The sequence below is a fragment of the Aedes albopictus genome, chromosome 3 (genome assembly GCF_035046485.1).
Source record: "Aedes albopictus strain Foshan chromosome 3, AalbF5, whole genome shotgun sequence".
Lineage (NCBI taxonomy): Eukaryota > Metazoa > Arthropoda > Insecta > Diptera > Culicidae > Aedes > Aedes albopictus.
In genome coordinates, this window is record NC_085138.1 from 62,610,560 (window position 1) to 62,637,600 (window position 27,041).

The 27,041-nt window shown below is 37.9% G+C and overlaps 1 protein-coding gene across 1 annotated transcript in view; it reads right to left on the bottom strand.

Annotated features, from left to right (window-relative positions):
* LOC109413762 (protein fem-1 homolog CG6966) overlaps positions 1-27,041 on the bottom strand; it is a 275,206-nt gene that overhangs the window by 176,289 nt on the left and 71,876 nt on the right. The gene's annotated exons all lie outside the window — the stretch shown is intronic.

A 27,041-nucleotide genomic window follows, 5' to 3' on the forward strand; every position in this document is an offset into this window, starting at 1 on the left:
GAATTCCTCCAGGAATTTCTTGAGGGATTTCTCTATACGTTTCTTTAGTTATTCCTCCGAGACTTTTTTCCTCAAATGCTTCAGTAATTTCTTTAGAAATTCATCATTTCTCATTCAAAGATTCCTCCTGGATCAAGGACATTCCTCCTGCTGCAAGGATTCATCCGGAAACTTCTTCGGGTATGACTTCAGGAATTCTTTAAGGATGTTCTTCAAGGGTTCCTCATGAATCCAGCGATTCCAGCTGAAACTCCTTTTGCGATTTCTCTAGGAGTTCGACCCGGGATTACTTCCAGACGTGTCTTTTGTGATTCCTCAAGGAGTTCCTTATGTGGTTCCTTCGGTGATTTCTCCATGTGATTTTCCAGGGATTCCTTCAGGAACTCCTACAGGGATTCTTCCGAGAGTTTATTTATGTGTTTTTTTTTTCAGGTGCATTTTTCAGCGATTCTTGCCTGAGATCCTTCAGGATTCCTTCAGGGGTTTCACCCAGGGATTCCTCCTAAGAGTCTCTTGAGGGATTTCTCCAATAGTTTCTTCGATATTCCTCTAGGTAAGCCCAGCTTGCCTATAACATTTGGATTTTGAACGATCCATTCTCATTGTAATACGCAGATCCTTTAGTGATTCTTCCAGCATTTTTTCTAGGGCTTCCTCCAGGAACTTCTCTGGGGTCTCTTCCAGGAGTTCCTTCTGGAGTTCCCCCAGGAGCATTTTTCGTGGAATATTCATTTTACCGACGTTGCTGCATTCTGTAGCAACTTTTGTGGTATGTGAGTTGAAGGTTGGTTCAACAAGTGAATCTGGCAAAGTAAAAATTGAACGGTGATGAAGAACAATTTGGCTAGCTGCTGCTTTGGTACGGTTGTCTTCGTGTGAAATTAGAACGTGAAATTTAGAGTAATTTTTCGATTTCCTCTTTCCAGTGCTATTGAAGCTGGCTATCGACAGTCCACATTTTTTTTTGCTTCAATTTGAGGAATTATTTGCAAAGGTTAGTTAAGGTAAAGTAAGAATATCTATAATGATTGACTATTTTCCGTCTGATATGTCGGAGATTAGCGCATTAGACGAAGTAGATTTTTACCATACGAAAAGATCCTGAATCATCCTATGTCAGCATGGTTTTGCTAAATAGCTTACCTATTAGTTATTTCCAAGCAGATTTGAAGTTGAAACCAACATTTTCATTGTTGAAGGGCAACAAGCTCCCTTGTTAAGTTGGTTACTTAGATAGGTGGTGCACGGATTGAATCCAAAATACTTGTTATAAGAAACAATTACCTTAATAATCCCCCAACCTATTCAAAACTTGAAACCACCCCATTTCACTGCTCAATTGAAAGGCACAGTTTCCCATAAGAGGGAAAAAAGCCAAGGGCAAAAGGTAACAAAACAACAGCAACTCAGTTAGTGAGTCAATCAGCCAACCAGCCAGCCAGTGCAGTGATCGGGCTTACCGACCTGTATCTAACTACGACCTAAAACTGTAATAATGTGGCCTGGTGCAACTCTTAAAATGCCATAACCTGGTTATTTAACTGGCAAACACAGTAGTAGTAGCTCTGGTGGCGGCGGCAGCCAGACACCATTGAATCGGAGCGCAGCAGATTGCACACCGCCGCGCTGGGGAGAGCGAGAAAAGAAGCATGAATGAAAAAGTCAAACCAAGCGCAATAGACGCTGCTGTACGCTGAACGTCGCGTCGTAGATTTTCCACAAGTGCAAGAAGGTATGGTGAATGGAAGACCTCAACCTCCTCAAGTAGTGAGACGTTGCAAAATCGAAGAAAAAAAAAAACAATGCACCATATTTATTGGGGTTTGATTGCTACTACACAGTTCACCACAAAATGCACAGCAACATTGACTGTTCCGACTGCTCCGAGTTGATCGGAGCATAACCTATATATCGAACAACCATGATAAAGTAGGCGGCAAGGGCGGTTAATCCTGACGTACCGCCCCACCCCACATGGATTTCAGTTGGGCGGTTTTGGAGCCATAACCTGTGAATAAATACGCGACAGCCCCGGCTGGCAAGCAAAATGGAAAGGTGAACTCAGTAAACTGCACTCTTTCTCCCTCTGTACCCACGTTTGCCACAGCAAGTAATAGGAAGGTGAACTCTGTAATAACACTAGACACATCTAACAACCACTCTCATATGAATAACTGCCATGAAGAATGAGCATGTAAACCGTCATCGTCATGCAATCTTCGTTAGATGGATATCGATTCTCGGTGATGTAAATCGAAGCATGATATGCTGCTTATGACTTCAACTGCCTTTTTTTGTTGTGATACAGACGGGGAAATGAAATTGAAATGAAACATTTTTATATTGAAGAATTATTTTATTATTTAAAATTAGTTAAATGAAAATTCTCAAGCAAGAATTATTGTAGTAGAAGCATTAAAGTGCTTAACCCTCTAATACCCAAATTTTTGATTTTGATCTAAATATCATTTTTCGTCATCTAAAATCGATTTAAACATGTTTTGGAAGATGATTCTTTTTAAATCTCGATTTCATGAATTTCAGTTTTTAATTTTTCTAATTTTTATTTTTGAGCATCCCCACACTTTTATATTTTTCCTGGAAGCCAATTCGGGGAACAGATTTTTTGAGAAGAAAACATTTTGAGATTTTATGATTATTGTTGAAATATTATTATTTTAATTTTTTTTCACAGAAAAAAATATTTTCCGTGTTATTTTAAGGAAAATAATTTTAGAGTGTATTCGATTCCCTTAAACTATTAAACAAGGATAGAATGATTTGGGAAAAATTTAAAATATGTTAATTGTAGCGATTCAATACAAAATAAACAATGACTTCTAAAAGGTGACTAAAACATCAATTTTTCAATGATTTTAAAAAAATGTAAATACGCTTTAAAATACACCAAAAACCATTTTGAGATATACAGAACAGTCCTAAATATCAGCCAAAAATATAAAAAAATTGATTTTCCACGAAACAAAAATTACAAAAATGCTCAAACTATACCCCGTCTAAAGGCGGGATTGGGTATTAGAGGGTTAATATTGCTGTATCTGTTCAAAATTCTGAAGAATCGGGTTACATGTTCCCGATTCTTCAGAATTTTTTACTGTAAGTACTATAAGAAGCTTTACAAGTTCAAATAGAAATTTAAAGTAGACTCTCATTTTCCGAAGGATAACATACTTTTCCTCACGGAACTCAAGTTCAGTAATTCCACGTGCCAACTCGTAGATTAACTGGCAATCAACCGTTTCTGGTGGCGCTGCTTCCAGCGCAAAACGGAAAAAGAAAAATTGGATTTACAACGGATTTAACTGCATTATCACGTCTCCGGGTGTCACGTCCCACACGACGACGGCGACGACGGAGACATCGTAAATTCGTTTGCCAACTGCCGGTGTTGGTACTTCGGTACTGGGTACCACCATATCGGAACTGCATGTGCACAATGATGCAGTCAAGCGACGATGATGGGTGTGTGGTGCGAGCCAGGCACGCAATGCAATGGAATGGCGAATCGAATTACTGATGATTTTCGGAAATGACACATTCGCATGACGATTGTGGATGAATTGGTGTTCATATTTGCAAAAACGCGTGACGAGAGTGTTGAGTGCGATAACGGAAGCCACCCCAGTTCAATGGTGGGTATCTTTCTTACATTTATCTAGTCTAGACATCATGTAAATTTCTGTTTAGCCATACAAACATTCAATCATACAATTTTGTCTCATATGTTAGCAAAAGTCGTTGTGATTATTGACCATATCTGGTGATGTTTCTTACTAATCTTCCTTTTGACTTTTCTCCTTTATAGATGTCTCGTTTTCGTTTATTGTTACCTGGAATTAAAAAAGATAAAAAATAAGCAATCAAAATTGGGTATGTTTCTGCTAAATTCACGACATGTACAAAATTTCATATCAATTGGTTTGAAATTGACTGAGTTACAGCAGCAAGTGCCCAAAATAGGTGGTCCTGCCCAAATGGTCCCAGACCTTATGTTAATATGGGCAGTAAAGTGAATATTTCTCTGGTATAAGACATGTTTTTTAGCTCATTACAGCAGAAGTGGGGCACAGTTTTTTTTACTGCCATTCTACGCATGGTTGTCTTGTGTTGAAAACATTGGAACTGAGAAAAACGCGTTGAGAGTTTCGAAACGTTTTTGCTATTTTTTGGCAAAGTTGTGTAACAAATTTAATTTAAATTTCAATATATTGCGCAAAATCACATATATTTTCATGCCTGAGGTATTTATATAAAAAATTATACACATGAAGTATTTTTCACAAAAAAATGTTTATTGGGGCTATTATGCCTTAAATGTGGTTTCCTATTAGTGAAACTTCTACGCATATCAGTCCCACATAAAACTCCTCTCTTTTGGTGCATGATGTGGCCTGCTCTTCACGCACTTTTAGCTTCTTTTAAAACATCATAAGACTTTCATGCATGAGGCTCGAATGTCTGGAGGCAAGACGAAGCTGAAAGACAACATAAGAGAGGCTTCACACTTTCACATATTCCTAATAATCCGATGATTGGCAAACAGGTGAGTAAGTGAGTTAGTAAACGAGTAAGTAGAATAATTAATTGGTGACAGGGGGAGTGTGATCTGCCCCAAGAATGAGTGAGCTCGTGAGTGAGTCTGTTACAGGTATCAGTAGGTCGGCTCCAGAGGCACGTTCTCCTCCATTTGGGAAATTTGTGCCATTTCTATGTTACAGACTAAGAAAGTTAGAGCTGCTCATGAATTTGCATATATTGGTAAGTTAATTAGCGAATTTGTGTGTAACTCAAGTAACCATATATTCGCCATGCGTGTCAACACAGTGCTAGTATAGAACAAATCTGATCTATATTGACCGTATAATAGCCCTAAAAGACCAATAATGGGAAATATAGAACAAATGGTAACTTGGAAAGTGTGTATGAGATAATGAGTAGATAGTAGTAGACGAATTAGTAGATGAGTGAGTTTGTGAGTTAGTTAGTAAGTGTAGAGAGGGGTTTTTAATAAGAGAGTGAATAAGTAAATTGATGAATAAGTGAATTGATGAGTTAGTGAGCGGAAGAATGAGATAGTGAGAGAAATTAAGCGAGAAATAACAAAAATGATGAGTTTGTGAGATAATAATTTCGAGAGTCACAGAATAAGTAAGCTGTGATTTGATGAGTAAAAGAGTGAAAGAGTGATTTAGTCAGTGAAGTAGTAAGCTCATAAGTTTATGAGTAAACTAGCGAGTGAGTTTAGTAAATAAGTGAGTGAGTAAGCCTATTAGTGAGTGAATGAGATATAAATAAGCCTCATACAAGAGAAACATAAATAGTTTTAAGTTTCTATACAAAAACCATCTTACAGTCTCTAACAGTTTGATGATTTTGGCTTTCTAGAGAAACAATTACTTGTACTTTCACATGCCTCAAATAAAATTTGCATATAATTGCCTATAACTAAGTAACACATGCTTGAATTGTTCCCCAAAAACTATAAAACACGTTTTAACTATTTTATTCATCATAATCTATAATTTTGTAAAACATGTGAAAAATGGAATATTAACACACTAAATTTTGATAACCGAGTTAGGTAATTTTTTGACGAGATTAAAACTGCTGAGCACCGAGCTCGTTCAGCAAAAATGCATTGTTTACCTTTTCCATACGATTTTGACAGTTGTTTTACTGAACCTCAGTAAAATTGATTACCGAAACTACCGAGATCGTACTGCTGTTATAATCTCGTCAGGGATCAGGGACTGATAATAATAATAAAAAAAACTTAACGTATCTTTAAAAGTAACAAACTTGGCGTCTTCGGCAAAGTTGCTCTAAACAACATTTACTATAACTTTTGTCAAGACACTAACCTCGTTTCTTGAAAAACAAAATCCGATCATTTTTCACAATAGTTCATAAGAAGCTCCATATTAAAGTGAACAACTTTCTCGAAGACACCATGATGCTAAACGTCAATGTTAAAAAGTTATTAATTAGGCGCGCTAAAATTACGAAATCATGTGGCTGCAGCCACTGTGCAGTTGGGATGTAACGCCAAGAAGTACTACTATTTTCATACACTAAAAGTTCAATAAATATGTAAATGCTTATCAGAGATTTCAAATAATTGAAAACTTTTGAAATTATCTGTTTGAAGAAACTTTACCCCAGAGCCGAATCCCTTCCAAGACCTAAGTCCCTAAGTCATGAGCTTGAGCTTGAGATTGATTGACCGCTCGTAGGTGCTACTCCAGTATCGCCAAATCAGCTACACTCACACAAGGTACCAATGTGATATCTGCCTGGGACTAACAGGTATCTTTAGTTTGTGAGCATTGGTGAGCTTCTATTTTTAGGCGACAATGGCGCCTGCCACGTCAGGTTGCAGGTCAATGTGGCGAAGGGGAAGGAAGTGATGATTGCAATCGTTTGTATCCACATCAGACCGAATATACCTCTGCGTCTGCACAAACTCATGAGGATGTCGGAGTGTTGGTAGGATATGGTTGGTAGAGGTTTCACACGTTGGTGCCAGGCGTAAGGTGATAGATTAATGCGATTATTACTATGAAGCTAAAGCGGCACAGTTCGCTTGATTGCATAACTTGTAGGCGTTATCTGATAGATTGACACTGTGCTGTGAAAGTTGAAAGGAAGGGAAACGGGTTTTCAACCGTTTCAGGTTCTAGCGATGGCTATGAACATATGAATAATGAATATACATGAGTTGTATATATGGAGATGAGAGTATAGAGAAAGTGGATAGAAAGATACAAAGTAGAAGGAAAGGGACGGGCCAGGCATTGAACCCAGGACCTTATATACCTGCATATGAATCAGAAGCGGTAGCCACTAGACCACTATGTCCCTAAGTCATAATCAATAAGATATGGATAAAACGTGATTTAATTTATTAGACTCGTGTTAGTTTGACAGCTTTTTTTGATAAAGGCAGTTTTATTGTTTCTTCTACATACGAATCAGAAATTTTACAACAAGCCGATTGTTTACGTCATCACATACTTGCTTGATGCTTACTTTTAATATCTTAACTTGCCAACATTTGCTACCTGATATCACAAGCTCGTTCCACTATTCACTATCACACTTATTAAGTCAGCTAGTGTCTAGCTCACATATACACCAGCGTACTCATCAACTCACTAGCACACTCATTCAAACAATCGCTTACTCATCAATCTGTTAACAAGCTCACTTTCTATTTTCAAGTTATTTCAAATTTGGTCTTGACTGAAAACTGCAGATATGTCCCCTTTTCGATGCCGAAAAATTACCAAGCTACTGCCTCACCGACTCAATAACTCAATCAATCATCCAAATTACACAATAAAATAAAAATGAAAAACTTCGAAAACATCCCATTCTGTGTGTCTATGTCACATATACTTGATGGCAGGGATGCAGATACATATGTTTTTTACAGATTTTTTTTAGAATTCGCACAGTTTTAGTTCAGTTTAGTTTATTATGAAATACAGATTTTTGACCATGAAGGGCTATTTTTTGTATGGGATACAGATTTTTCAACCAAATTTTGTATGGGATACAGATTAAAAAGAAAAACATCTGGCATCCCTGCGCGATGGGTACTGGAAGCGGTTGAGAATCATAACAGCCATCACAAACGTAGTGACGGGTGGTGGTTTTCGCCTGTTTTAGAATCATTGAATACTAAGAAGATGAAGTGCATTTTTTTGTCATCCATTCCCCTAGAAAGCGAAACTCTACATTAAAAGTACTCAATTGAACTCTCGATCAATGCATAAATCGACTTTGGTGGAATTACTGGCCTAATTCAAAAAAAAAAAATGTCTAGAAAAGTTCGTAGAGAAATATCTGGAATAATCTGGAATCCATGAAAAAAATCCCTTAGGAATCACCACTAAGGTAATGCCTTCATTATTACCTGAGAAAAAAATCTGAGAGCTATGAATACTTCAAACAATCAAATCGGTTCGGCTTTAAATTGTCGGAAATTTAAATTGATTATGATAAACCACTTGTTGTATTACGTAATTTTAAGGGGCAGTTATTCTTAAACTAACCCATATTATTATTGTTATACAGTAAGTTATGTTGTTTAATTCGTACTTTCGGTTAATCACATACTGATAGCGGATTTATTGCGTAAAAAAAAATAACATTTATGCAGAAACTGTTATAAAACACGACACAAAATTATGATGGAAGTTAGAACGTTCAAATAAAAATATTGTTTTTCAAATCGAACTCAGAGCATTTATTTTATTAAGTTTTGAAAATTATTTCGACCTCTGTAAATTCATTGGAAAAACCAAAACAGTTTATTCAGCAATTTCTTTGAGAATTGATTGTGGAGATCCTTAGAGAATTACTTTGGGAATGCATTTGGAAACCTTTTCGACAACATGTTTGGGAATTGATTTGACGAAAAATCCTGTCCATTGCCAACTTTTTTTTTAGGATTCCGACGACAATTGCTTTGCATGTTTAGAAATTTTTCGGAAATACATTTTGAACTCTTCCATAAATTTCGTAATCAATTCAGACATTGCTTTGACTATTTCTTCGAGATTTCCTCCGGCAACGTTCTTTTCCTCGGTGGTTCCATTGGAATTTGTTCAGCATTTTTTTTTGGGAATTTATATGAAAATATCAATAGTTCATCGGCACTTAATGTGCATTTTACTTGTCAATTCTTTAGAAATTTCATCAACAGTTTCTTTCTGAATTGTTTAGGAAATTCCTTCGGTAGTTTCTTTATAAATTCCAAAGAAAACTTCATTGGGAAATCCGTTTATTTTGTTTGAAATTTCATTAAAAAAATCAAAAGCCTTGTCGCAAGCTTTTTTGAGAATTCCATAGGAAATACATTCGACAATTTATTTGGAAATTTGTCAGGCAATTACTTTAGTAATTTGTTCCACAAATACTTTATTTTGGGAGATACTGCTTTCATTCCTTTGGTAATTTCTTGGATAGCTGCTTTGTAAAACCAGGATTTCCCAAATGGAATAACTGAAGCAATTTTCAAAGAAATTCACCAAGGAATTTCAAAAGAAAATTCGATTACCAAAAGTTAGAAAATCAAATGACTCAATCAATTTCCAAAGGAATTCTGAATGGTCGAAACATTGCAACATTGAAATTTCTCAAAGTGATTCCATAGAGAATTGCCGACGAAATTTCAAAAAAAAAAAAAACAAAAACCCAAACCCTTCCTAAAGAAATGTGAAAGTATTTCTAAAGGCAATGGCCGAATCAATTTCCAAAAAATCGTCAACAATATTCTTCAGGATTTGCCGAAGAATTATACATAGACATTTTCGGAAGAATGCACAAAGAATTTCTCGGAGGAATTCTCAAAAGAAATATCAAAGGAATTTAGCAAGAAATGAAGAAAACGATTGCTTGATGAATTTTCCACAGAATCCCAGAACAAATTTCCGAAAACAATGCCCGATAAATTCCCAAAGAAATTTCCAAATCAAATGTCTAAAAAATTTCCGAGGGAATTTTTAAAGAAATTGGCGAAGGAATTTCCAACAGAATTACCAATTCAGTTTTTAAATATTTTCACAAATTTTATTCAAAGAAATTTATGGTGAAATACCTCAAGCTGTTTTCGAAACTAGTTTTTGATGAATTGCCAAAAAATCCAAATAACTGCAATACACGAAGAAATTATGTATGTTATTCTCATGGGAATTAATGAGGCGATTCACAGAAGAATTGCTGAAGGCATTCTCAAAACAGTTGCTGAAAAAATCCTCAAAGAACAAAAGCCGAAGAAGTTCCGAATGACATTGATGAAGCTAGTCCCAAATAACGTACCAAAAAGAATAGCAGAAACAACTATCGAAAAATTGCTTGTGAAATTCCCAAACTGATTGGTCTAGAAACTCCTTCGGTTTTTCGATAAAATTTTCAAAGTAACTTTCTTTTAAACAAATTGCTGAAACAGTTTCCAAAAGGACTGCCGTAGAACTTTTTAATTTAATTAGCGATAGATTTGACAAATAATATTTTTAAGAAATTTTCAGGTATTATATCGAATTTGCCTATCAAATTGCAAATGAATTTTCAAACAAATCAACGAAACAATTCTCAAAGAAATTGCCAAAAGCTACTTCCGTAATTACCAGACGAATTTTCTAAAAAAAATTCCGAAGGAATGCCTAGAGGAAAAGGCAATTCTGAAGGAATGCTCAAGAACTTATGGAAGAAATTCTCTGAAAGTTCTGAAACATCGAATTGTATGTACTCTACGACATTTTACGAATATTTATTGTTCCTTGAATAAATGATCTTTCAGAATATATGATTACCCTCTTTCTCTGGTAGTTTTCACAATAAATGTTGTGTTTGATCCGAAATCCAAAGCATTCTACATTATGTTCTGTACACTCATTGCACAATTATGGGTCACACACAATTATTAGTCACTTTCCACTTTAATAGATAAATACTAATTAATTGCAAGCTTTTGTTAGCTATTATTATTTTTCGCACATAAGTTGATTTGTTTTGTGTCACTATACGTATCGCACACGGGCTTATACATCAAAACATACATATTTTCAATATTTATTTGTTCGGCGCAAAACTAGCTGTCAAAGTAACGCTTCGATTGTGAATATCGGACAGTGCGTGCGCTGCTTTCGTAAGCTCTGTAAAAGCGAGCTTCAGTGATTTTCATGTGCGAAATGGTATCGTCACCAGAACAAAGGTATAATTAACGTTCTAAATGTAGAAATTCATGTGACTGCAGCCAATTAAAGCTTATTTCTGGCAAAATTTAAGTGACTCATTATTGTGCCAAGGAACACCGAAAATAACACAATTATGGGTCGCTTTTTGTGCAGCATAATATTGACAGTTTTGCGTACATGGGCATTGCATACTTTTAGGCGTTTATCGGTGGTTGTGTTGGAGATTTTGACCCAATTTTGAAAAATTGATTCCAAATCGTGAAAACACGCTTCGTTAAGAGGTTTGAGACCAGTTTTAGATTCTACTATAGATGATCTATCGAGAATAAGTGATCATTCATTGAAAAAATAGACAAAACATTATTTTTGAGCCGATTTCTCTTAAGTGACCCATAATAGGCAACAAGTTGACCCATAATTGTTACACAGCCAATTTTGACCCATTATTGTGGTTTTCATTATTCACCAACATTTTAGTAATTTTCACCGCCTAAAGTAAATTTTACAAGCAGATTTTTATTTAAAACAATAAAGAGGGGTTTCAATGATGAGAATGTAAAATAAAAATAATGAAAGTGTTATTTTTGTATGAAAAACGATTCATATTATGAAATGGTTGTTCCTTGAGTGACCCATAATTGTGCAATGAGTGTATTTTACTCTTTTACTAACGATTGAAAAATTTGAAAAATATTTAAAAAATATCGGATTTGTTATAAAGTTTCAAGACCCGATATCGCGATTGAAATTTATATGGGAAAACTTATTTTTTTTGCATTTTTCTTATTAAAAATTAAATTATTCTGAAGGTATATAACCAATTATGCTAAAGTGTAGCCTCAGATGTCCTGAATTGCCGATCCGAGTCTTATAACAAAGCCAAACAAAGAAATCTACGTAGCTTATGAACGGGCGCCACGTTAGTGTCAGTGTCACTACTTACAGGTGTAAAACATGCAAATTTATGTGGAATGATGAAAATGTTGTGACGGCAGCAGTTGCAACAGGAGAAGAAGGCTGGTGTTACATTATGTAACCCACCTAGACGAAACCTGCCACCTTAGTTATTTCTCTCAATACCACGTACCACTTACCCACACTATTAGAGCAAAAACAAATTTCCGAAGCTAAAAAAAATAGTTCAAACGCATCAATGCCATCAACAATGTGCCAACCACTCTACCAAGCCTATTCTTGCGGGCAAAGTTTTATTTTTCGCGCACGTGGGAAAGGGAATCCCACTCGCAGGCAGACGGGCAGAGACAGGAGCGAGGTCGCTCATTTTTTAGGATTGCACCAGCCAGCAGCACCCAGACGCAGCACGCCACCAACCAACCAACCAACCAAGAGTTTGAGGTTGAGTTGAGCGAGAGTATAATTTCCATTGCGAAAAATCTCAACCAGAGTTGTGCTGCGCTGCGAAATTATCGCGTGCTGCTACACCTCACCGACTGGCTTCGACGGTCGGGTCGGTCGGTGGAGAAGTGTTCAAATTTTGATTTCAATTTCAAAATCACCTGGCTGGGTGCTGCTGGGCTCAGCCGACCGGTGTGCGGTGGTTGCAATCCAATCGTCGTCGGTTGCCAGCTGGAGCCCCAACTAGCTCGTGCAAAAATCAGCCAAGGAGAAAAGTGATGCATTTTGTTGTGGCGTGGCCGGCGGCGGCGGCGGCGGTGGTGTTGGTTGGCCCACGCTCGCACTGGCTGTGGTCTTACTATAGGCTTTGCAATAAGTAGGTAGATAGGTACATACTTGCCAGTCTTGGGCGAATGACTATGCCGAAGGCGGCCGGCAAGGGTTTTAAGGTGGGAAAATGCCATTATAGGGAGGTCGGTCAGGCGAGCGATCGACGGCGGCGCGGCGGTGGTGTTGTAAATGCATGTGCAGCCGCACGTGAGAAACTGGGTCAGAGAAAGGCATTGAGACAGGCGTAAGGAGAATTCCGGCGGGCAGTAACGGAGGGCTTCAGAGAAGGTAGTTGATTGGACATTGAACAACTGAACAAAACAAAGAAGATGTACTAATAATCTGCATCAATAGAATCTTTGAAGTATGTTCTTCTTCTTCTGTATGGCTCAACGTTCCCACTGGAGCTTGGCTTATCTCTCTTACTTAGTGTAATTTGAGCACTTCCTCAGTTATTAATTGGAGGGCTTTCTTTTCCAGCCATTGCATGAATTAGTATATTGTGAGGCAAGCATAATGATACACTATGCCCAGGGAATCAGGAAAATTTTCCCGCCGTCTCCGGATTGGCGATCCATAGCATTAACCACTAGACCCTGAACTAGGGTCTGGGACCATTTGGGCAGGAGCACCTATTTTGGGCACTTGCTGCTACAACTCAGTCAATTTCAAACCGATTGACTTGAATTCTAGTACATGGCTAGATACTGTGCCTAGCTGATCGTGTCTCTAAAATGAAGTCAATCGGTTGAAAATCGACTGAGTTTTAGCAGCAAGTGCCCAAAATCGGTGCTTCTGCCCATATGATCCCAGACCCTATGTACGGTTTTCTTTTCATCAATTGTTTTCTTATAGAGATTATTAGAGTATGTATTAGAATAGTCTATTATTCTAACAGAGAGTAATATGCAGGGCTCATGTAGCCGATATGGTAAACGCACGAGTATTTTGCAAGACCATGCTGAGGGTGACGAGGTCAATTCCCGGTTGGTCCAGTAACTTTTCGCAACTTAAACTTCCTTGATTTCTTTGGGCTTAGCATAGATGTGTGCTTGCCACACGACATGCACGTTAAAAATGATCATTGACAGAGAAACCTCTCAATTAACCTTCATCCAGCCAACATACATTTTCCACCTTCAATGGATTTTGAAATTTTCACAACTTCCCGAAAAACTCTTGTAGTTTATGATGCCGGGGACATGGGTGCCTGGTTCACATGGTTCCGGAGTTATTCTGGATTGTCTTGGGGTACCAAAATTGACCACATACTTTGCGCAACGTATATCTCAAGATCCCGATGAGGTAGAAGTATAGTGTCTTCGGCGAATTCGTTCAGCAGGTGAAGAATTTTTCTAAAAGTTCTTCCAGGAATATCTCCGGGAATTACTTCGGGAATTTCTTCAGGAAATCCACCAGGAATGGCTTCGGAATTTTCTTCAAGAAATTGTCCGGGAAATCCTCCACAAAATCTTCAGGAATTCCTCCGGGAATTTCCCCAGAAATTCCTCTGGGAATTTCTCTAGGAAGTCTTCCTTCAGGAAATCTTCCGTGACTTTTTTTTTTCAGAAAACCATCTGAGAATTTCTCTAGGAATTCCTCCGGGAATTTCTCCGGGAATGTCCCTGGAATTTCTCCAGAAATTCGATTAGGAATTTCTTCAGGATCCTTCCAAAATTTCTCCCGGAATTCAATTAGGAATTTCTTTACGACTTCCTTCAGGAATTTTTCCGGGAATTCTTCTAGGACTCCCATCAGAAATTCATCCGGTGATTCCTTCATTAATTTCTCCAGGACTTTTTCCGGGATTATTTCCAGATTTTTTTTCGGGTATTTCTCCAGAAATTCTCCCGGGGATTCCTCCACGAATTCCCTCAGGAGATTCCTCCAGAGATTCTTTAAGGAATTTCCTCCGAGGATTCCCTGAACAATTTTCCAGAGGAATTGCTTGAGAAATTACCGGAGATATTCCTAAAGAAATATCCTGAGGAATTCCTGAAGGATATCATAGAGGGATTCTCAGAGAAATACTTGAAGAAATTTCCAGAGAATTTCCTGAGAAAATCCCGAAGATTTCCTTTTAAAATTCTCAGAGGAATTTCAGAAGAATCCCCGGACAAATTTCTGAAAAAATTCCTGGTGAAATTTCTGGAGGATTTTCTGGAAGATTTCCAGAAGAAATTCCCAAAAGAATTCCTGGGGGGTTTCCTGAAGGAATTCCTGGAGACATTCTCGGAGGAATTCCTGGGGAATTTCTGGAGGAATTCCTGCAGAAATTCCCGGAGGAATTACAGGATAAATTTCCGGAGGTATTCGTTAAGGAAGTCCTAGAGGAATTCCGGGAGAAATTCCTAGAGGGTTTTGTGAGAAAAAAAAATCACGGAAGGCTTCCTGAAGAGATTCCTGGAGAAATTCCCAGATGATTTTCTTAAAAAACCGAAAGTTTTCCTTAGAAAATTATCGATTATATTCCTGGAGAAACTCCAGGAAAAAATCCTAGAGAAATTCTTGGAAGAATTCCTATAGAATTCCTGAAGAAAATCCCGGAGGAGTTCATGGAGGCACTCATGGACGAATTCCTGGGGAAATTCTCTGTAAAATTTCCTGGGAAAAAATCCCAGGAGAGGAAGGGCAGGAGAAAATCTGGTGGGAGTCCTAGAGGAAATCATGGGAAAATTTCCGGAAGAATACACGGGAAATTCCTGGAGGATTTTCTAGAAGATTTCTCGGAGGAACTTCTGGAGGATGTCCCAGAGGAATTCCCAGAAGATTTCCTGAAGAAATTCCTGGAGAAAGTTCTTAAGGAATTCCCAGTGGAATTCTTGAATAAATTCTCGGTGGAATTCCCGGAGAAATTCTTTTAAAAATTCCCGGAAGAGCTCCTGTAGAAATTTCCGGAATAAAAAACGGAGCAAAAGAAGTAATATTGTAGAGTGACAAAACTTGTCTGCAGGGGGTCAAAGTCGGTGTTGAAGTATTGCCTCCAGTACCACCCTACTCGACCGTATACTATCCTTCCAAATGGCTCTTAGCTTGCTGAACAACTATGCTGGAAATGGAATACATCTTGTTCATTAGGGTGTTCATACAAGTATTTTATTAATACAAGACGGAACCTATCGAACAATACCAGAACCAAGGACCCCAGATACGCTCTTAACTTTCGGAACAGGTTGCTGGACGTTTTCCGATTTTTGAGATAAAATTGTTTGAATGTTTTGATTGCTGGTGTCACCTCGCGTCACCATTGCCGGATGGATCTCAACCTGCCGAACAATTTTACAGAAAACGCCATGCTTTTAGCTCGTTAGAGTTACGAGATACACGTATTTAAATATTACACACAAGGTGAAACCAAGCGAATAAATCACGAATCGAAGACTCAACTACGAGACAGTTTTTAGCTTGCTGAAGAACTTTGTTGAAGACGGCATCATTCTATCTTATCAGGATTTTGAGATATAGAAGTTTGAACATTTTTTACCCTGGCGCCACCTAGCGGACGATTCTCGAACCAAAGACACCATTGCCAGATAGTTCTTAACCTGCTGAACAACTTTGCTGAAAACGGCATGCTTGTACCTCATTAGGGTATCGAGATATACGTCTTTGAATTTTTCGGACACAAGGCGCCACCTAGCGGATAAATCACGAATCAAAGACTCAACTATCAGTTAGTTCTGAGCTTGCTGAAGAAATTTGCCGAAGACAGCATTATTCTATCTTATCAGGTTTCTGAGATATGAGGGTTTGAATATTTTTGACACTGGCGCCGCCTAGCGGCTGAATCGCGAACCAAAGTCGCCGTTGCCAGTTAGTTCTTAACCTGCTGAACGAATTCGCCGAAAAGTATGTGGCCAATTTTGGTACCCCAAGACAATCCGGAATAACTCCGGAACCATGTGGACCAGGCACCCATGTCCCCGGCATCATAAACTACAAGAGTTTTTCGGGAAGTCGTGAAAATTTCATCAAAATCCATCGAAAAATAAAAAAATTATGACCATTATTGTACTTTTTCGAAGGTGGAAAGTGTACGTTGGCTGGATGAAGGTTAATAACTGTGGAATTGCTCATAGAACTGCTAAGCTGAATTGAGAAGCAGGCTTTTTATCAGTTTGGACGTTACGCCAAAGAGAAAAAGAAAAGAGTAGTATGTTTTCTGTTCTCGATAAAAGTGAACTCTGTCTTCGGCAAAGTCATTGTAAACTTAAGTCTAGTCTACACTTACACAGCCATTCATAGAAAAAATCCTCGAAAATTATTGAATTAACTAATTATATATATTATTTTTTATATATTGCTTGCAACACATCAGGGATGTATTACAAGCATTAAAGCGGCCAGGCCTATTGTGCAGCGTAGCAATAAATCTTGTATTTAGACATCAATTTACACATTCGTTAGCATTGGTCAAATCTGGCTGAGACATCGATTTTTGTGAATCGATTTGAATCGGATCGGCAGAATCGATTCACCGATTAAGTCGAATGCTTTAAATCGATGTTTTCACATCAATTCGATTCCCCCAAAATCTTTAAAGAGACTCCTCCAGAATTCTGAGTTCCTCTAGAATTATGAGAGAGATTTCTTCAGAATGCTGAAAATGATTACACCAGAATTCTGAGCAAGGCTCTTCCGGTATCTTGATAGGAATTCTCTCTGAAATCTTCATAGATTTCCTAGATTTCAAAGAGATCCATATCTATAAGACGGATTGTCTCAGAGTCCCGAGAGGAATTCTTCCAGAACCATGTGATAGATTGTCTCAGAATCCTTAGAGAAGCTTCTCCTTGTGATTCTCCCAAAATGTTCCAGAATCCCAAGATGAATTATCCCAGAAACCTGAGAGGAATTCCAAGAGCGATTCTTCCACATTCTTGAGATACATTTATCAAGAATACTGTAAAAGATTCTCAAAAAAAAAAGGAATATCGGAATTCTAAAATATGTTTCTCAAGAAATTTAAAAGAAACTAGCTGTACCCTAGGCTGTACCCGACAAACTTTGTCTTGCCTACTGCGTTTTTTGACGTTTCAAGTTTATATCCAAGACCAAGCCCTCCCCCGGTTCAAAAACTCTAAATTTTCCCATGTTTCTTGCCTCATAAACCTTCCGAACAAAACTAAGACAATCAAAATCGGACCTTCCGTTCGCAAGTTATGCGCGGTCCCACGTATGCCACTGCATTTATAGATAGATAGATAGATAGATAGATAGATAGATAGATAGATAGATAGATAGATAGATAGATAGATAGATAGATAGATGACCCACAATCCTGATAAGGGTAGCTTGGAACCCTAAGGAGGATTACTCCAGAATCGTGAGAAAGTTTCCCTCAAAATACCGGGCGGGATTGCCAAAGAAAGATATACTCTCATAGAACTCGTGGAGATAGGATTCCCCCAGAACCCTGAGAGGAATTCCTCCAGAACCCTCTCAAGTATTCTCCCAGAATTCTCTTACAATGCAGGGTAGAATCCTTTCAAATGCTGAGAATAATTCCGCCAGAATCCCGAAAGGTACTCCCCAGAATTCTACGAGTGATTCATATGAGGGGTTTTTCCAGATTCTTAAGAGAATTATATCTAGAAACCTAAGAAGGATTTTTTTCAAAAATCTGATGAGGATTCTTCCTGGAAGGGATTACGAAAACTTCTATAATGGACTTCCCCAGCATCTTGTGAAGGATTCTCTGGAATTTTGAGAAGTATTCCCACATAAAACAGAAAAATTACCGCAGATTCCTGGAAGACATTTGCTCAGAATCTTTGAAAGGACTCCCCTTAACTTCTGAAAGCGATTGTCCCAGAACTCTGAGTGTGATTCCTCTAGAATACTTTGAATTATTACACCAGAATCTTAAGAGCATCTTCCCATAATCTTGTCAGGGGTTTTCCCATAGGCATAGAGGGACTCTTCCAGAATCCGGAAAAGGGGATTTCTGGAAGCAACTGCTTCAGAATATAGAAAACAGAACTCTACTGGGATTCTCGTAGAATGCTGAGTAGGATTTCTTCCGAACCCTAAGAGGAATCACCAAATCTATGTGAGGGATTCTCCAAACTCCAAATTTCTCTAGAGAATTCTGCCAAGAATCTCGTGAGAGATTCTTCAATAATTAATAATTCTGAAAGAAAGTGCCCTAGATTCTTGAAAAATATAGCCCCAGAACCCCAAGGATTTCTCCAGAATCATGAGACAAATTCTCCAGAATCTTGACGGGGATTACCCCAGATAGCCGATTTTTCAGAAAATCTTGAGAAGAGTACTTAGTGATATTCCCCCAGAATCTCAAAAGGATCTAACGCAGAATCCTGAGAAGGGTACCACTAGAATCCTGTGTGGGTTTCCCCCGAAATCCTAAGAAACATGCCCCCAGAGGAATTTCGCCATAATTCTGAGAATGCTGAGTATGATTCTCCAAAAAGTCTGAGAGGAGTTCCTGAGAATGCTGAGAAATATTTCCTCAGAATTCTGAATGGGATCCAACTGAGATGGATTCTCTCAGAATCTTTAGTACGAATTCTTCCCTAAATCCTGTGGCGGATTGCCTCAGAATTCTGAGAGAAGTTTTTCCTCGGGGTTCTCCCAGAATGCTTAGACGGATATCCCCAGAACACCCTGGCGGATTTTTCTAGAATCCTGAGAGGGATTCTCGTAGAATGCTGAGAGAAATTCTCCTGCAGTATTGAAAGACATCCCGTTTTCTTCACAAATTGGTATGTACCTCTCTAACACTCTTCAACCTCCACCCCACTGTATCGGACGAGTCGCGATCGAGTGAGTGGAAATACATACAGCCGGCAAATTGGCGTCATGGTCGTCAAAACAGCAACAGACCCTATGGAGCTGCCCGTCTGAGCTGGCCAACGACGACGACGACGACGACGTCGCAATGTTTGATCAATCGTGGCACGGAGGGAAATTGGTCAGTTTTTCTCCGCCCAAACTGGGCGGAAAACCCGCCGGCAAGTTTCCGATAGTGCCAAAACAAAGCAAAAAAGCGAAAGTGAAAAACACCCCTCGGTGTGGAATGACGCGTTTATGTTTGGATGTGTGCGCGAGTGCTTGTCTCGGCCGGCACAGAATTGATACAATTTTTTAAATGGATTGGAGGAAAAAATGTGTAATAGTGTAACAAGTCCGCGCAATTATTTCATTAGATGCCGGTTCGGCGGTGTGCCCAGGTGAATCAATACACAAACACGATTCAAAGCTCAATAAATATGGGTCTGTAGGCTTTTCGAGTTGATTGACTGGTTTGGGGTTGGGGCTCGGTCAGTGACGGTGGACGGCAACGGCGGCGCGCTTGGTTCGGCATGTGAACCAAATGAGACTCAATTGGAAATTTATCGGTAATAGTGATGATGACGGTGGTAATGATGGTGATGACTGTGACCATACTGAGGAGTTTGGATGGATAAATGCTGCGCATTTTAATTGAGTTGTGCGAAGAGTAGTAGGAAGGGAACCTATTAGATAATCGCAGTCGTAACGAATTATAAACTGGCTGATGACACAGGTGACCAATCAGATCGTGCCAACTTTAGCTGTAATTTGGTTTGAGATTTGCTATAGTGGTCAAATTGAAACCTATTCTGCTTTCTAGAAGATCATAAGTTTAAAACTTGGCCAATGCCACTCTTATTTTGTAATTATTCTTTTTATCGCCCATTGTAGCTGATAGAGCAATCCTGGAATACCACGACCAAACAACCCTCTAGAACGCTTGGGAAAATATCACAATCGATTGAATGAAAAACATCGTTTTCATATTGTACACTCCATGTAAACATTGGAAAGCTCTTACAGTTTCAATTATCAATCGAATGAGCATAAACTTCGAGAAGATGCATTCCACTGAATCCGACTGAATCCACAAATGGCGGATTTGGTGAAAATATTCGAGAATCAACTTAGAAATTCATAGACATTATAAAGCCTACTTCTAGTGAGAATTGTGAATACTCTCCCGAGAAACTTTTGTGTATTCCTTGTGAAACTTTTGTGAAATTCCTGGATGAGTCTCATAACGAATTTTGAAAGGTAGACTTAATTTCGAACATTATTCCGAAAAATATTCAAAGTGAACCTTCTTGGGAAATTATTTATTTAAACAAGACATTAAATAATGTCTTATTATTAGAATATTCTAATAATTATTTTAAAAAAATATAGTTCATCATACCATTTTTTTTAAACAATTGCCGTCAAAGATTGACTTTCAATGGAATTGCAATCAGTTAAGAATTATTTCAAGAGCTTGTATGTTGAAGAATGTTAGAAAAATCATTGAAAAAATATCCCTTTTCTGTATATTCTTTGCAAATTGATAGAGAATGATTAGTGTGTGCATTGTGACTCCTGATGACGACTTTTTTTCGAAGAATTAGAGGTAACCATTTTTTAATTTATCGCATTTCCTTTATTTTTAAAGACATTTGGTACTAGTAAATTTCAACATTTTATACTACAACTTTTTGGTTTTTCATTTTGAAAATTTTCTAGGGATTCCCACAGCCTCTACACACTTAGAATAAATTACAGTATTCGGTGAAAAAAATCACCGAAACTGGACTGTAAACAAGCAAACTACAGTATTACGGCGAAATCGATGAAATTGCAGGAGAAAATCGGTGAAATCTAAGAAATCACCGAAGAACCGGTGAAATCAGAAAAAGTTACAGGAGACCTGTGAATATTTTACCGAACAGATCGGTGATGGGACTATTTTACCGTACTACTGTAAAATGCGTTTGACAGCCACGCCAGCAGCTTCGAGCATCAGTTCTATTAGAATTTGCGCATCATCTCCAAGCAAGATTCTCTTGTACAGTGGCAGCAAGTGTGGTTCCTGATCAGAAGGTCATGTATTCAATCCCATCATCGACGTTTTTTATGAACATATTGTTTTTTTGTGCTCGCATAAAATCGCCGTAAATTTGTAAAATTTACCGTACGTTCAGTGATATTGAGAATTCATTTGTAAACAAACATACCGAACGTTCTGCGATTTTTACGGTAAATTTGTAAAAAGTACCGAACGTTCCGGTAATTTTGACAGATGCGTTTTCCTGAGATTCGCAGTACGTTCGGTGGTTTGAAAAATCACCGAACTTTTTACCGTACGTTCAGCTGTTGAGATTACGGTAAAATTTTACCGTAATCCGTCATTTTTTCTAAGTGTGTAAACTAAGTACTCTGCTTGAAAATAAATCTGTGATGGGAATATTGACAGGAAATCAATGTTTCACTAACAATCACTGATAATTGTTAATCAATGAATAATTTGGAGATATATGAAAACTTTAACAAAATCTGAAAAATGAGATTTTTTGGAACTTATTGTTTCACTTTGTTGACCGTTAGAGACAACTACATTTATTGGTTTACAATGTGTTATTTTTTTTAGTAAGCTTTAACCCTTTAATACCCAACCCCGCCTTTAAACGGGGTATAGTTTGAGCATTTTTGTAATTTTTGTTTCGTGGAAAATCAAAATTTTTATATTCTTGGCTGATATTTAGGACTGTTTTGTATATCTCAAAATGGTTTTTGGTGTATTTTAAAGCGTATTTACATTTTTTGAAAATCATTGTAAAATTGATGTTTTAGTCACTTTTTAGAAGTTATTGTTTATTTTGTATTGAATCGCTACAATTAACATATTTTAATTTTTCTCAAATCATTCTATCCTTGTTTAATAGTTTAAGGGAATCGAATACACTCTTAAATTATTTTCCTTAAAATTACACGGAAAATAAAATTTTCTATGAAAAAAAATAAAAATAAAAATATTTCAACAATAATCATGAAATCCCAAAATGTTTTCATCTAAAAAAATCCGTACCCCAAATAGGCTTCCAGGAAAAATATAAAAGTGTGGGGATGTTCAAAAATAAAAATTAGAAAAATCAAAAACTGAAATTCACGAAATCGAGAATAAAAAAGAATCATCTTCCAAAACATGTTTAAATCGATTTTAGATGACGAAAAATGATATTTAGATCAAAATCAAAAATTTGGGCATTAGAGGGTTAAACGTTTTTGATTACCTCACTCTTAGATCTTTCCTAAATTCTCTTCAAAATATTTGTCGAATTGCAAACCACTGTGGATTTATTTAAATAGTTTAGTAATTCTAATAAAGATTTTGTTGAAAAATTTAATGTAAGGAACCTTGTAAAAACAATTACCATAAATGTCATTCCAAATGCCGAAGATCAGCTAAGCATCATTGGAGAAAAAAATCAATATTTTGTAATAAATTCTTTAGTGAAGTAGTATTTGAAATAATATAAAAAGATCTCTTGTGAATGGTTTAGTCGGGCTACTGGCACTGTGGATTTGCTGAGAAATTTTATAAAAACTTTTGGAAAATGTTCCAAAAGTGCCACTAGGAATCAGTCAGGCATACTGTCTAAAACTCTTTATAGACTACTTCAGAAAGCCATCAAGAATCTATTTAGTAATTTAGAAAAAGGCTAATAAACAAAGAGTCACAAAATCATTGAAAAAGCTTGAAAATAAGGGCTTTTTAAAATGCCTCTTTTAAGCCCCGATGACACATCACACTTTTAGGTAGATTATTCCTTTTTAGAATCTCAAACTCATATCCATCATATAATATATTATTGGTAAGTAGTATCAACCTTGACCTGAACTTTATAAACTTGCTTTGTTGTCAGTGTGGAACAAATTCGGTTCCCTTGCCCCATTGTCACCCCCTCGAAGGGGTGAGAATGGATCAGTTTTCATACACTTGTAGTCACAGGAAAAACAGGTCTTTTTTGAATATTTAAGGTAAATGTCACGGAGTACGGACTACCTTCGAAAATTCACCATGAATATCATTAACATTTTTTCCGTGACTTTCTCGTAGAGTTGGTCTAGCCACATAAGTTTTTCATATACTATATTCTCATGTTGAGCTTCTAAAATGAGCTGGATGTGGTTGAATTTAGATATGTTGAAATGACATTTTCAGCACTTCTTGTAGTTTTAAGGAAAATTGAACTCTAAATATGTATTCAGCATTTGTTCATGCATCACCGAAGATCACATTCCAGTGATCGAAGGACTTTTTCATGCAAAGAAGCAAAAGTTATTGAACAATAAATGTGGGAGTATGCTTTTTTGACCCATTCTCACCCCCAACGACGGAATGTTTAAAACCGAGTTCGGTGTTTTTGCCGAAATAAGAACAGCTAAACACCGAACTCGTCTAGCATAAATGGATGGTTTGGCTTTTCCATACCGTTCTTACAGTTTGTGTATAAAACATAAAGTAAAAATCAATAATGTTTTACTAAAATATTTCTCATTTCTAATTTGGTCAAAAAAGTACTGAGAAGGTGATCCAGAAATGAGTTCCTACAGTTCCTGCTTTTAAATCTCCATGAATTTTAGCATACATTCTGCGAAACAAATTCTGAGGCAGTACTGCGAATCATCGCGAGATAATCACAGAAGTCCATTTCTAAAATCACGCCTCCTATGGTGATAAGACCCAGCTAGCATGTCACGCCCAAAATGACACGCATTTTGTGGATTTTTTCTTCGGCTCTTTTCAGCGGTGACAGTTGCTGTGTGAATTTTAGGCGGGTTGCGAAAGAATCAATCTTTTTAAGCATGTGGAGCGGATGTGGTGTTATGGTTAAAGTACGTGACTATCACGCCGAGGGCTAAAAATCTCGTAAATACAGATATAAGCAATGCAGTATGCCAGGGAAAGTGAGAGCGTTTGCCACAGACAGACACTACGCACTGCGTGGTACTTTTTACATATGTGTGCGTTCTACTTGAGCTAAGAGAACCGAATGAGATTTGTGACGTAGTGCTATGCTTGCCCAAGTAACAATTTGATGCTGTACAAAAGTTTCTCCAACTATTTTAAATCAACCTTCATTTGAACAAAAGCTGAGCACAAGAGATACAATCCCGTATTCATCTCCTAAACATCTTATTTTGGCGATTTCATTCAACCTTTAGCTGATTTGAGGTTCATTGGAAGGCTGATTTAAGGCTTAATATGCGCTTAATCGGTTACCAATTGAATTTAATAATAGTATAAAAATAAAATAAAAACACTTACGTGAGCCTTTTTACCATTAGCTGCGTCTATCTCCAGAAGAGATGTTTATAAATGTATAAATTAATCCGTGGGAAATCTGGGAATTGAACTCGGACTTCCTGATTTATGGTCACACACCTTAGCAACTACACCGAACACATTTGTGAACATATCCTCGAAAATAAGAGCATTACTTGTTGCGTCTGAATAATCAAAAAAGAACATAAGATGATTTAAGTCTGTATTGAGACTGAAGAAGCGATGCGGGCTTCACGAAAACCATGCTTGGGTCAGCTGTCAAAAAATATTTGAATAAAGGTTGAACAACATATGATTAATTCTGGGTGTTGGTGTATGTTTTAAAGCTGGTTATCCAGATAAATAATATTCTGTTCAACTTGATATTCAGCCATCTATCTATTGCTGATTAAAGAGGGTGAACAAGCCATACTTCAGACAAATATTCAGCTGCCATTGCGTTCAGCTATTGACAATATTAACCAGCTATTGTTCAGCTAATACTCTCACTGTTCAGCATTCATTGTTACTTGGGTGTGTACTTAATTCATATGCATCGTTTCGCATACCGGTGTGAGTGTCTCTGGCCTCTGCTTCCTAAGGCAAGAGGTGAAGGTCAGAGTCATGAATGTCAGGATGACTAACGCAAAACGAGGGTAATGTTGGATTCAGTCTTTTTTGCAACTGTAGAGAGCGAATCAAAAGGCGCAATAACACCGTGATACAAATGTTGTTTTTATTAGCGTGTATGTACTGGAAGGCTTGGAGGATCGAGTCACATATGACAATCAACTTAGCTCAGTATGTGTGTGTACAATAAACTCACATCGCGGTTTGGCAGTAAACCTCACCCGATTTGAATAACCGACGGTTCATTCGACGTGGAATCTGGTCCCATTTCCATGTAACATTTTGTTAACCATTTAGTCTTGTAGAGGTTTTTAGGTCTCCAGTTAGCCTAGTGGTTAAGGCTATGGATCGGTAATCCGGAGACGGCGAGTTCGATTCCTGTTCCGGTCGAGAAAATTTTCTCGACTCCCTGTGTATAATGCATCATTGTACTTGCCTCACAATGTACAAATTCAAGCAATGGCAGGCAAAGAAAGCCCTTCAATTAAAAACTGTGGAAGTGCTCAAAGAACACTAAGTTGAATCGAGGCAGATCAAGTCCCAGTGGGGACGTAGAACCAAAAAAAGAAGAAGAAGAAGGTTTTGAAAACCGTCATAGAACCTCATACCTTTTATTTTGGTTTTATGATAGTTCTAAGAACCTCTTCTAGTATATTTAGCTAAAAAATGTTACTTGGGATTGTTCCCTATTGAAAATGGTTTGGATTGGTCCTGCCGTTCCGGAGTTATCGCCGTTTAGGTGTTCCGGACCGGTGCCCCAGGAAGAGGTCAGACATTAAAATGCCGCAAACCTATGCATGCGACTCATGAAACCGCGACATTTTCTATAACATAATTATAGAGAAAGGTAAGCAGGAAAACTGAATAATAACTGAACTGGTAGTGTTCCGAAACCGGTTCCGTTTGTCCCCGGTAGTGGCCAAATATAAAAGCGAACCAAACCCATGCATGCTACACAGGAACGAATGACCCTCGGGTTAAAGGCCCTTCGACAACAACAATAGACGTAGAAGCATGCTACACATCAAATAGCGGCTTTTTCGATAACCTGATGAACGGTGAGCAGGACAATAGCCTCAGACCATAACTGAACCGGTAGTGGTTCCGAACCGCTTCCGTGTGTCCCGCTGGAAGTGGCCAAATATAAAAGTGAACCAAACCCAAGCATGCGGCACATCAAATCGCGGTTCTCTCTTCTTTTCTGATGATCGGTTAGCAAGAAAAAAAAATCAGACCGGATTTCCGGGACAGTCGGTAATGTTCCGGAACCAATTCTGAGTGTCTAGTCGGAAGGGTCCAAATGTAGACGGGAACCGAACCCATACATGCGACACATCTAATTGCGGCTTTTCCGATAACCTGATTAGTGGTTAGCAAGAAAATAGTTTCAAGCTATATTTGGGACAATCGGTAATGTTCCATAACCGGTTCCGGATGTTCCACCAGAATTGCTAGAATTTAGCAATGAACCAAACCCACGGATGCAACTTATCAATTTTCGGCTTTTCAGGAAACCTGATAAACAGATTGTAAGAAACTAGTCTCATACCATATTTGGGACAATCGATACTGTCTCAGAACCGGTTCCGGGTGTCCTACCGTAAGTGGTAAATGTTAAATTGAAGCAAACCCATGCATGCGCTACATGAAGTCGTAGCTTTTTGATAACCTGATGAACGGTTAGTAGGAAAAATAGGCACAGACCACTTAGGTTGCTACCGATAGTATTACTGGTTCCGGGTGTCCCACCGGAAGTGGTCATATATGAAAATGGACCAAACTCATATATGCAGCACATCAAATTACGACCTTTTAAGTAATCTGATGAACAAACCCGAGCAGAAGGGCATACCTTACAAATACCATGAGAAAAGCAACATGTGCTCTAATACTTAAAATTGTTA